This window comes from Delphinus delphis, chromosome 1 (genome assembly GCF_949987515.2).
Source record: "Delphinus delphis chromosome 1, mDelDel1.2, whole genome shotgun sequence".
NCBI lineage: Eukaryota > Metazoa > Chordata > Mammalia > Artiodactyla > Delphinidae > Delphinus > Delphinus delphis.
Genome location: NC_082683.1, coordinates 153563876 through 153575525, shown reverse-complemented (window position 1 = coordinate 153575525; position 11650 = coordinate 153563876). Strand labels below are relative to the sequence as shown.

The 11650-nt window shown below is 43.2% G+C and overlaps 1 pseudogene; it reads right to left on the bottom strand.

Annotated features, from left to right (window-relative positions):
- Positions 1-714: 714 nt before the first annotated feature.
- LOC132416171 (U6 spliceosomal RNA) lies at positions 715-804 on the bottom strand (annotated as a pseudogene).
- Between the last annotated feature and the right edge of the window lie 10846 nt (positions 805-11650).

Sequence of the window (11650 nt, the reverse complement as noted above, 5' to 3'; positions counted from 1 at the left end):
TAAGGTTTTTAAAAAATTCCATATAAAGTGAGATCATATGGGATTTTTCTTTCTCTGTCTGACATATTTTACCTAGCATAACACCCTGACGGTCCATTCATGTTGTCACAAATGGCAGGATTTGCTTCTTTCTCATGGCTGAATTATACACACACACACACACACACACACACACACACACACACACACACATATATATATATATATATATAATTTGGCATATATATATGCCAAATGTCCTTTATCCATTTATCCATCAATGGAACACAGGGGTTTCTAAGTGTTGGCTACTGTAAATAATGCTGCAATGAATATGAGGGTACAGATTTCATTTTGAATTAAGAGTTTCTGTTTGCCTCATACAAATACCAAGTAGTGGAATTGCTGCATCGTATGATAGTTCTATTTTCAATTTTTTGAGGACCTCCATACTGTTTTCCATACATTCCTACCAACAGTGTCCAAGGCTTCCCTTTTCTCCACACCCTTGCCAACACTTGTTAGTTCCCGTCTTTTTTTTTAACATCTTTATTGGAATATAATTGCTTTACAATGGTGTGTTAGTTTCTGCTTTATAACAAAGTGACTCAGTTATACATATATATATGTTCCCATATCTCTTCCCTCTTGAGTCTCCCACCCTCGCACCCTCCCTATCCCACCCCTCTAGGTGGTCACAAAGCACCGAGCTGATCTCCCTGTGCTATGTGGCTGCACAAATTTGCATGTCATCCTTGCACAGGGGCCATGCTAGTCTTCTCTGTATCGTTCCAATTTTAGTATATGTGCTGCCGAAGCAAGCACGTTCCCATCTTTTTGATATTAGCCATTCCAACAGGAATGAGGTGACATCTCTTTGTGGTTTGATTTCTCTGCTGAGTAGTGATTTTAGGTGCCTTTTTAACTATCTGCTGGCCATCTCTGTATCTTCTTTGTAAAAATGTCTATTCAGATCCTCTGCCCATTTTTTTGTTGGATATTTTTTCTACTATTTTTGTATGAGTTCTTCATATAATTTGAATACTAACCCCTTATAGGATATATGATTTGTAAAAATTTTCTCCCATTCGGTAGGCTGCCTTTTCATTTTGTTGTTGGTTGCTTTTCAGTTGGATGTTGCCCCACTTGTTTATTTTTGCTTTTGTTGCCTTTACTTGGATCAACGTCTTTGCATAAGTTCTGGAAACAACTGTTTCATAGTTTCCATGGATCATTTTTAGGGAAGAAGGTGAGTTGAGATGAACTACTAGTGAAAGGAGGGTCAATGGGTCGAACTATAGCCTCTGTACTGTAGGTGGCCTCAAGGCCACAACTGATAGTCATTGTCTCCCTCCTGTGCTATCCATTCTCAATTCCCCTCATCCTTGGATAATATCTCTGTGAAAATGTTTGGCTTACTTCGTGGAGTAACCCTCACGCTCGTCCCCGAGTGAGTGTTCTGAGCCCTGGTCATCATTTCTTTCTCAAACCATGGCTGCTGTACTTGACCATTTACTGTGTACTTGACCATTTACTGTCAAAATTGGGAAAGCCAGTACCAAGAAATACCCCACAGGCTTGTTTTTAATCAATCATTTTCCAATTAAAAAATTTTTCCCCCCAGACATTTTTATCACCCCAAAAGGAAACTCTGTACCCATTGAGAAGATAGTACTTCGCTCTCTCTACCAGGCCCTGGAGACCACCAATCCGCTTTCTTTCTCTATGGATTTACTTATTCTGGATATTTCAGATAAATGGAATCATACAGTGTATGACCTTTGTGTCTGGCATCTTCAACTTAGCATGATGTTCCTGAGAGTCATCCACACTGCAATATGTATTAGTATTGCATTGCTTAAAAAAATGTTTTTGGCCGTGTAACTGATATTTAATTGTTCCATTCCTTTTTATGACTGAATTACTATTCCACTGTATGTATAGACCACAATTTGTTTATTCATTCATCCAATGATGGACATTTGGATTATTTCCATTATTTTTCTATTGTAAATAGTGCTGCTATAAACGTGTGTACGTAGATTTGAGTGTTTATTTTCAATGATTTAGGAGTGGAATTGCTGAGTCATATGGTAATTCTATGTTTATCCCAAAAAACACACTCCAAGAAACTTCGTGAAAGTCTGTACTTGTCTCAGAAGCAGCTTTTCAGGAAACATGACATGCAACAGTATGGACAGTGTCCCATGAGAGCTTATTTGTGATGTCTGGGGGTCTGGAGTTGGAAAGGGCTTCCCTTAGGAAGTGGCAGCTAAACTGAGGGCAAATTCAATGTTTTTTCCTTCCTTCCTTCCTTCCTTCCTTCCCTCCTTCCCTCCTTCTTTCCTTCAGAGGGATGACATAGATGTTTTACACAGTATATCCTTTTAAAACTTTTGCATTTGAACCCTGAACTTATTCATAAGACAAATGAATGATTATTTTAAGCAGGGTATTAGGGTTCAAATTATTAATATCATAGAACCATTACAGTGACAACTTGGATTGGAAACAATTTATTAGGAAAAAATATGGAAGCTTTTTTATAACAATTTTGATAAATAAAAAACTTGACAAATCAGTGTATAGAAAGAATATTGGTTATTTGGGAAATTGTATCATAAAATGGATGGGCTCCACAAATTCTTCAATGTGCTTGAAGAAAAGAGTGCTAAGTCAGTTTGGGCTGCTGTCAAAAGTACCATAAATGGGGCAGGGTGGGGGCTTGTAAACAACAAAAATGTAATTCTCAGTCCTGGAGGCTGGAAGTCTGAGATCTAGGTGTCGGGATCATTGCCTTTTGGTGAGGACTCTCATCCGGGTTGCAGACTGTCCACTTCTCATTGTGTCCTCACAGGGCAGAGAGCAGAGAGAAAAAGCCAGCTCTCTAATGACTCTCACAAGGATAAGAATCTCATCACGAGGGCTCCATCCCGATTCGCTCATCAAATCCCCAAAGACCCACCTTCTAATACCATCACATTGGAGGTAGCGTGTCAACATGTGAATGCTGGGGGGGCCCAAATATTCAGTCTATAACAAGTACTAATGGGGAAATGAGAGCTTCTCTTGAGGATGTTAAGGGCTGCTACAAAGATCAACGGTACCTGTTTCCAGAGAGAACTACAATATAGAATAAGTTCTATAAGGCATTCACAGAATAGATTCATCTTTCTTCCCGAAAACAGTCCTTGGTAACCAGGGACCCATTCCTGGAAATTCACTCTTGCTCAAGGAAATCCATCCTCTCATTAAAAAAAAAAAATCTTATGAAGCTACATGAATGACACAAAGGACTTTTCCCAGCTCTAAGATTCTGTGTGTAAAACCTGTTAGTTTGTATTTATTTTCAAAAGATAGACCCTCTGCGGGGTCTGCTCCTGCGAGGAAGGTGGGACCCCCGCTTGTGTCCCAGCACCCAGGTATGGCTTCCTCAAGTTTGGGTGAAGCCCCCAGCCTCCTTGGGCTCTGCAGCCGGGCGGTGGGCTCGGGGGAAGGAGCACGGTCTCCGGGGTTTCTCAGCAGGAGATGCCAGGGCTGCCGCGCAAGAACCCAGCGGCCCTGGGTGGGGCGCAGACTCGCCAGGCCTGGGTGTCCCTGCTGCGCACGGCTGTTGAAAACAGGCTCCGCGACGAAGCTCTGCCTGGCAAACGGGGACGGTGGGCGGCTCCAACCTCCCCTTCCGTCGGCACAGCCCCATCGCAGCCCTCTCTTCCAGCAGGCAAAGCCTGTGACCTGCGGCCGGACAGCTCCACACCCTCACGCCCCAGTGCTCGCCGCACGCCGGGATCAGGCACAAGCCCTGTGCTGGCCTCTCCGGACGGCTCGAGCGGGATGGCTTCTTTGGCGTGCCCGTCACCTACCCCGAGCCCAGGGGCTGGCAGGGAGGTCTGAGGGCCGCTCAGGCCCGGGCGGGGCGGAGGCACGGGCTTCGCGGCTGGGCCGGCCCTCCTCGCCGTCTCCTGCCTCTGCGCCCATGCCGGCCCGGGATGGGCTTCCCGTGGCCCCGTCTCCTTCCCACCCCCGTCGCGCCTCTTGTCCCCCGGGCCGCGGGCTCCACCCGGAGCAGCACCAAGTCGTGAGGGTGCGGGAGGGTGCCCGCACTCGGGGCTTCCCCGACACCTACCCCCTGAGGAGGGTCTGACTGGCACCGTGCACGAAGCGGCCCTGGCGGGAAGGAGACCAGGGGGGAGGGGTCGGTGGGGAGCTTGACTCGAAGTCACTTCCGAGGGGACGGTGAGCCCCCAGGGCTGGGGGCTGACCAGCCTCAGCACTCCCACGAGGGGGTTGTCAGGAAGCAGGGACCCTGTCCCTGGGGCCCAGGGCGCTCCCGGGTCAGGCAGAGTCGCCAAGTGTGTCAGGCGCCGTGGACAGCTGAGGCACATTTTGCCCAAAGGTAAGTTCCAGCGCATCACAGATAGCAGAGGAAATACACACGGTGGTGAAAACTCCCTGTAGCTAAGGGTTGAAACGAGCCAATAATTCCTCCCGTTTCTCAGGGTGTTCCGTTTGGCTGTTAGTGAAATGTATTTCCAAGGAATGCAGGCATGTGGCTAAAAAGGCCAGCAGTGCCTGGGGGGTCACAGCGAGACCCTCCCATCTCGCTCCCCTGGGCCATCCTGTGCTCTGGGAGCAGAGCTCTCAGCCAGAAGTGAAACATAGTAGCTTCCATATCCGGATTCTAAGATTTTCTAAAGCCCTTTAAAGGCCCCCTTCTCTGAGTGGTGCTTGACCTGCTGGTGTTTGGGGCGGGAGGCTGGGCTGGGTGGAGGGTCTCAGCGCCATCCCGAGGGAAGGGCTTTGGAGGCCTGTGTGAGCCTGAGACCGGGGCCCAGTGCCCATGGCCGAGGGGAGGCTAGTGCTGACTCCAGCCATGCTGAGCCAGACGTCACCCTCCTACTCGACAACCCAGCAAAGCCTGTCGCTCACATTCCTGGCTGTGCTGCTTACACTTGCCCTCTGAGAAGGCCAACCTGGCAGAGCTCTGTTCCTGCCCTCTGGGCTGCTGGGAACTGAGTACCTAGCCTGGGTGCTGGAGGGGAGGAGCCATAGATGTTGGAGGCCCAGTCCCCGCCCAGGGTGCTGTCCCTCTGCTGAGCTGAAACTTCTAATCAACGTTTTAATAAAACCAAAAGGGACATGATATTGTTCTACCACCTGTGCCCAACCAATGTTAGCCCTTTGTCATATGGGGCAGTGCTGTCTAATGGTAAAGCTTCCAGCATCAGATCCCCAATCCCTTCTGCTACCCCCTCCCATGGGGGTTCAGTGGTTACATCTGTATTTCGTAGAACCTGAAACTCTGATTTTACAAAGGAGCTGGAGGTCTGGAGAAGGAACTGGTCTGATCTCAGTTAAGAATGCAACTTTATACCTGGACGATACTAGAGCACTTTAGCACCTCATGTGTTTGAAAAGAGATCTTCACAAAGACCTCATGGGCAGGAGACAGGCAGGAGACGGGACAGACTGAAGCTCTGTGACTGACTGATCAAGTAGCAGAGGTCCAGCTGACTTCCAGGCCTACCGCTGATTTACTATCACCAGAGCCACATAACACACCTTCCACATAGAGAACCAGCAGAAAAATGAGTTTGAAGAGCATTTTAGCTAAATCCAAGATCATTCTGATCATTAGTGAAAGTCATTCTGTTCCTACATGCTGCCCACACCCTGATCCCCCTTCCTAGAACCAAATGGGTTTTGAGATTAAAGTGCAAGTGACATACCTGGGAGTGACCAGGCTTTACTTTATCATCTCTTTCTTCTTCCACGTGTGTTCCTGGTCTTACTCTTCCCGGTTCTTCTGCAGGGAGCGGTCCAGCAACACTGTCAAGCAAAATCACACACCTTAAGGATGACTTTCATGGACTCCTCACGTGGAGACAGTTTTCAAAAGGTCTTCCTTCCTACCTACACCCACCCCCCCCAAAAAAAAATCAACCTTCATCTCAGGAGCCCTAAAAGGCACATCTTACCTCAAGATTTAATATTTAATATGCTGTGTACCAGGCACTCTTCTAATTTCATATGTGTTTTAACTCATGTAATCCTCACAAGAGCTGTGTGATATGGGAGCTTATCTCCATTTTATAGATGAGGAAGTTGAGACCTAGAGTCATAGAACTTATCCAAGGTTATATAGCTAATGGGTAGTGCCAGGCCCATTTGCCTCAGAGAATCTGAATTTTTACAATATAATCTAGAAGAGAAATTTAATTGCAAATTATAAGGAAAAAAATTGCACATTAAAGAAGATGACAAGTTTTCATCTATCCCGTTAGAGAAAAACACACTGTCTTTCACACACGTACATCTTGTATTGGCAGGGATTTTCCTTATTAAGCAATTATTTATTGACCGCCTACATTGTGCTAAGCACAGGTGCTGGGGATAAACACTTAATAAAATACACTCCCTATCTTCAAATAACTTGCACTCTATGTGAGGAAATAAGCCAACAGTTGTAGTAGAGGTTATATACCAAGTGATACATCGCTGATGGCAGTATAAAATCTCAGAAATCTTTTGGAAAGATGTTTGGAGATAGCTACCTCAGAGCCTTAAAAATGTTCATTTGCTTTGACCTCAAACTCATTTTTATGGATTTATTGCAAGAACGTTATTCTCGATATGGAAAAAAGCCTTCATGTATAAAAACGGTTATTTTGTCTTATAATATTGAAAAGTTGGAAAGAATTTAAATGTGTAAAGTGGTTTAACCAGTAAACCCACTCAGTGGAATATTTTGTAGCCCACACAAAAAAATCAAGGTTATGAATCCCCTGATTATATGAGAAATGATTGATTTCAATGTTAAATGGAGAAAAGGTGAACAAAAAATTTGATATCCAATATGATGGGAGCTTTGTCCCAGAAAAATCACCCTAGCTAGTGTACAGAAGGGAGGAAGGGAGAGCAGATGACAGGAAGGAAAATTATTCCAAAGCCTTATCATTAGTCTTACATATTTAATAGAATATCAAGCAATTTTACTTTAACTTTTTTCGTTCCATATTTCCATGTAAGGGACATGAATTATTAATACTTTGTGGGAGGAGGCTACACTTTTTCACAAAAATTTAACACTGTGTTCTAATTCCCTCCACTAGAGGGAGAAACTGTTTCATGTAATTGCACTTTGATGTGCTATGTAGAACCAGTCAGGAAGTTTTACTCTACTTTCCTCTGACTGTGGTGAGGGTTTTTTTGTTTGTTTCCTAATTTGTTTAGACATTCTTTGAAATCAGTTTTAGAAGATTTATTAAACCTATATTATATTGAAAGTAGAGGAATTTTGCAATTTTTTCCTCTTTTTCCCCCATTGAAAACTTGGCTGGCTTTAGTAATGAAACATTAAAGAATTTGAAGTTCTTAGACTGTCAGTTTTTTAAACATGATCTGAATATAAAAGTATATGTTCATTGAGCAAATTTTTGAAAACAATGAACAACTCATTGAAGGAAATAAAAGCCACCTCTGCATGTGCACACACCTAATCTGCTCTTTTGTCTGAAAAATGTATGAAAAATATTTTGTCTTATCACTAAATAATCTTCTACATCAGAGAATTTGATTAAGCTTATGCACCATCTCCCAGGAAAAACGGACAGATATATTTTGAATGTAGAACTCCTGAAGCCCATTCATTAACTCTGGTTGAGACCTGTTGTCATCATTTTCTTAGTGGTTTCATAGCGCATTCCTTAATACGGTGAGCTGTTTTTGTTTAAACCAATCCCAATTTGGAGGCTCTTAGCTTTCTTCTAGGGATTGGTTATAAACAATCTTATGACATCATGTTGGTAGATAAATCTTTGCCCACAACTTTGATTTCCTTAGGGTAAACCCCTGATGTAGGATTGTTGTAAGGTACCAAAAGCTACTCTCCAGAAAGTGATACCAGCTCCTCTCCCAACGATGGCATATAATAGAGTTCCTCATTCTTTAAGTGATTGTTCAAAGCAGCTAAAATGTATAAATATACCTTACTGTTTTCATAAGTGTAGGTATTCTGATTATTTATCGCTGCATAGGAAACCACCCTGAAACAGTGGCTTAAAACAATGAAAATCGTTTATTTTGTTCATGAACCTGGAGGTTGAGTAGCATATTAATTCTTTTACTACACTCTTACTGACTGAAAACAATACCTATTTGACTAGCTCACAGTTCTGTAGGTCAGAAGTCCAGGCACAGCGTGACTGGGTTTCCTGCTCAGATACACACTGGAACATGTGGGTTCCCTCCCAAGAGTGTTAAAGCATGTGAAATTTAAGTGTAAGACATTGAGCCCCAAACGTTGGATGTTTACCATAGTTTGTGTGGGTCACAGAGCTGAAATCAAGATGTCAGTCTGGCTGTGTTAGCATCCAGAGGCTCTGGGAAAGAATGGCTCCAAGATTCTTTGGCTTGTTGGCATAATTCAGATTCTGCAGTTGCAGGACAGAGGTCCCCATTTCCTTGCTGGCTGTCAGTCGGGGGACAGTCTCAGCTCCTAGAGGCCTCTCTCTTGCCTTCCCTGCCATAGCATTAGACTTCTTCAGAGCCAGCAATGGAGAGTCTCCCTCTTGTCCCTTTTGTACTTCAATTCGGGAAGAGTTCAGGTCCTTTTCATGGTGTGCCTGAGTAGGTCACATCCACCTAGAATAATCTCCCTGTCTTAAAAAATCAACTGATTTTGAACTTAATTCCGTCTGCAAAATCCCTTCACTGCAGCACCTAGATTTAGAGTTTGATTGGGTAAGTGGAAGGTTTGTGTACTTCAGTAAGTAGGAGTCTTAGGGGCTCTGTTAGAATTCTGCCTATTGCAAGCAGTGTCCCCACTTCACGGACCAAAGTGTCTTATTTCCTGAAACTCCTAAGGGAGTTTATCAGTGTTCATTTTATTTCAGTGACCTTGGTGAATGGGAAGACCACCACCTCCGTGAGCAGGAATGGCACTCAGCGTCCTGAGTCCACAGTGTGGCTCTGCTACTTAGTGGTGTGACCTTGGCTGTGCTGCTCTACTTACTCTACTTCTCTGCCTCTGTTTCCCTCATCTGTAAAATAGGGCTCCCTTGGTGGCGCAGCAGTTGAGAGTCCACCTGCCGATGCAGGGGACATGGGTTCGTGCATCAGTCTGGGAGGATCCCACACGCCGCGGAGTGGCTAGGCCCGAGAGCCATGGCTGCTGAGCCTGCTTGTCCAGAGCCTGTGCTCCTCAATGGGAGAGGCCACAACAATGAGAGGCCCATGTAATGCAAAAAAACAAAAAGAAAAACATGGAGTTAGTGATCATTCTTTCCTCGTAGGGTTTTTTGTTTTTTACATTTATTTTATTTATTTATTTTTGGCTGCGTTGGTTCTTCGTTGCTGCTCGCGGGTTTTCTCCAGTTGCGTCGAGTGGGGGGCTACTCTTCGTTGCAGTGTGGTGGCTTCTGTTTTTGCAGAGCACAAGCTCTAGGCACGCAGGCTTCAGTAGTTGTGGCACGTGGGTTCTAGAGCATAGACTCAGTAGTCGTGGCACACGGGCTTAGTTGCTCCATGGCATGTGGGTTCTTCCCGGACTAGGGCTTGAACCCGTGTCGCCTGCACTGGCAGGCAGATTCTTAACCACTGTGCCAGCAGGGAAGCCCCCTTTTAGGGTTTTGATGATTAGATTATTTAACACCCAGGGAACTCCAGGAACAGTGCTTGACTGTGAATTGCTTTAAAAGTGATTACTTTTTTAAAACATGCTTTTGAATCTGCAATTAGGCAATTCAGGTATGTTAAGCGTGTTCATTAATAGGACTTCCTGCTATAAAGAGACCCACAAATAAAAATTGAATTTTTCTTTCTTGGTCTTAACTTCTTATTTCTGACTTAATATGTTATACGCATATGTCTTTTATGGTGGGCTGCCACAAATTTATGTTGGAAAGAGTGGAATTTAAATAAATCTTACCTATGTTAATTTGATAGATTTTGATAATTCATTTCACTAGCATGGTATGATATTACCAGTAGCAGAAAATATTGGTGATTGTACATCTAATAAGTTGGGTTGGGTATGATTTAGGACTTTTAAACGTAAGCATTAGATATTTTGCTCACTAAAGTTAATTCTTAACATTCAGCAGAGCTGTAATATGTTTTATTCAAATCAGATTCTATATTTCATTTTCTAATTCAAGAGAAACTTAAAGCAGGTAATTTTCTAGTGTGGAATGAGGCTTCATTATGAATTGAACTAGTTAGAAATGTGATCTTTTGTGAAAGAACATTTATAAAACAATAACTTTGGTTTATTTATATACCACCTAAGTGTTATATAGGAAACTTTGTTGGGTACCTGTGGGTTTTGATTATTATGTGATATGGTCTCTGTCTTTACTGGTGGAGAGTTAGGTTAATTACAATTAATTACATTTTGAGTGTTTTAGTTTTGTTCCTTGAAAATAAGCAAGACTACTTTTGATGACAGTGAGAAAAAATCATGTCAGACATTTTATAGCTGGAACATGAAAATGCCCACTTAAGAAATATGAATTTCTCTTTGTCTGAAGCCCTTCATGCCCACTCATTGACAAGCATGATCCTGGATGATGAAGGTGTTTTGGGCAGCACTGAGAATTCTTTTCAGGAGTTCCGTGCTTTCTTGGATCTCCTTAAAGATGCTGGGTTAGTTCATTTCTCTTCATGGCGTTCTTCTCTTTGCAACTATAATGGTAGTTTGCTGAGGAACTGGAGCAATTTTCATCACTTCTGTGGCCATATTTAGTGTAATTATAGGTAATATATTTGATTTTTTTAAATGAGGAATTAAATTTGTTAAGAAATGCAAATAAGGAAACCTGCTTTGGTAGAGTGGGGAGCTCATTATAAAAGAGTAACCTGTAGATAGAGTAAGTAGTAGGTGTAGTTTTTTGTAAAGACTAAATTGAAGGCAGTTTTCATTGAAAATATTCGGGAATGCATAAGAATTTTCCTATCTTTCACTTATTTTGCTTGTTTGATAAGTCTGAATTCAAGTTATTTTTGCCTTAGACATAAATTATTATTAATCTGCAGGGGAGATATAGGTCAGGGGTTCTCAACTGGGAGCAATTTTGCTGGAAGAGGGAAGTGGAGATTGATAGTTGATGGAGTGGTGTTTTCTCAGTGTGTTAGTGTTGGGAAGGAAGGAACAAACACATTCTTGGAAACTGGAGGAAAGTTGGTAAAGAAGTGTGGGACTAGAGGTGTGAGAGGTAGTGGACGAGGTGCGTGGCAGATGTTGAAGCTGCTAGTCAGTTTTTTAAATGGAGCGGTAATAGGTAAGGAGATGGGATGTGTCCTAGAGGATGAATCTAGAAAGGGCTGAGAATTTGGGGGAGAGAGAGGCTTGTAGTCTGGAGTAGGATGTTGGCTTTTAAGAGTTTAGAAGTATTTCATGATTGTAGGTCTGGGGAAGTCTAAACTGCTCTTATGTGATTATAATAACCTTTGTCTTTTCTCCTTTCCTGCTCTGGTCCAGACTTGGGCAGCTGGCCACAATGGCTGGTATAAATCAGTCAGATTTTCATTTACTAGGTCGTCCCCAGATGAATTCTACTGTTAGTAGTCCACGTAAAGAAGAAAAGAAGACACTTGAAGAAGAAAAATCAGAATCAAAACAGGGTGCCCCAGGACAAATGCAAAATATCCAAGTAAGTGGACAGAACAGCAC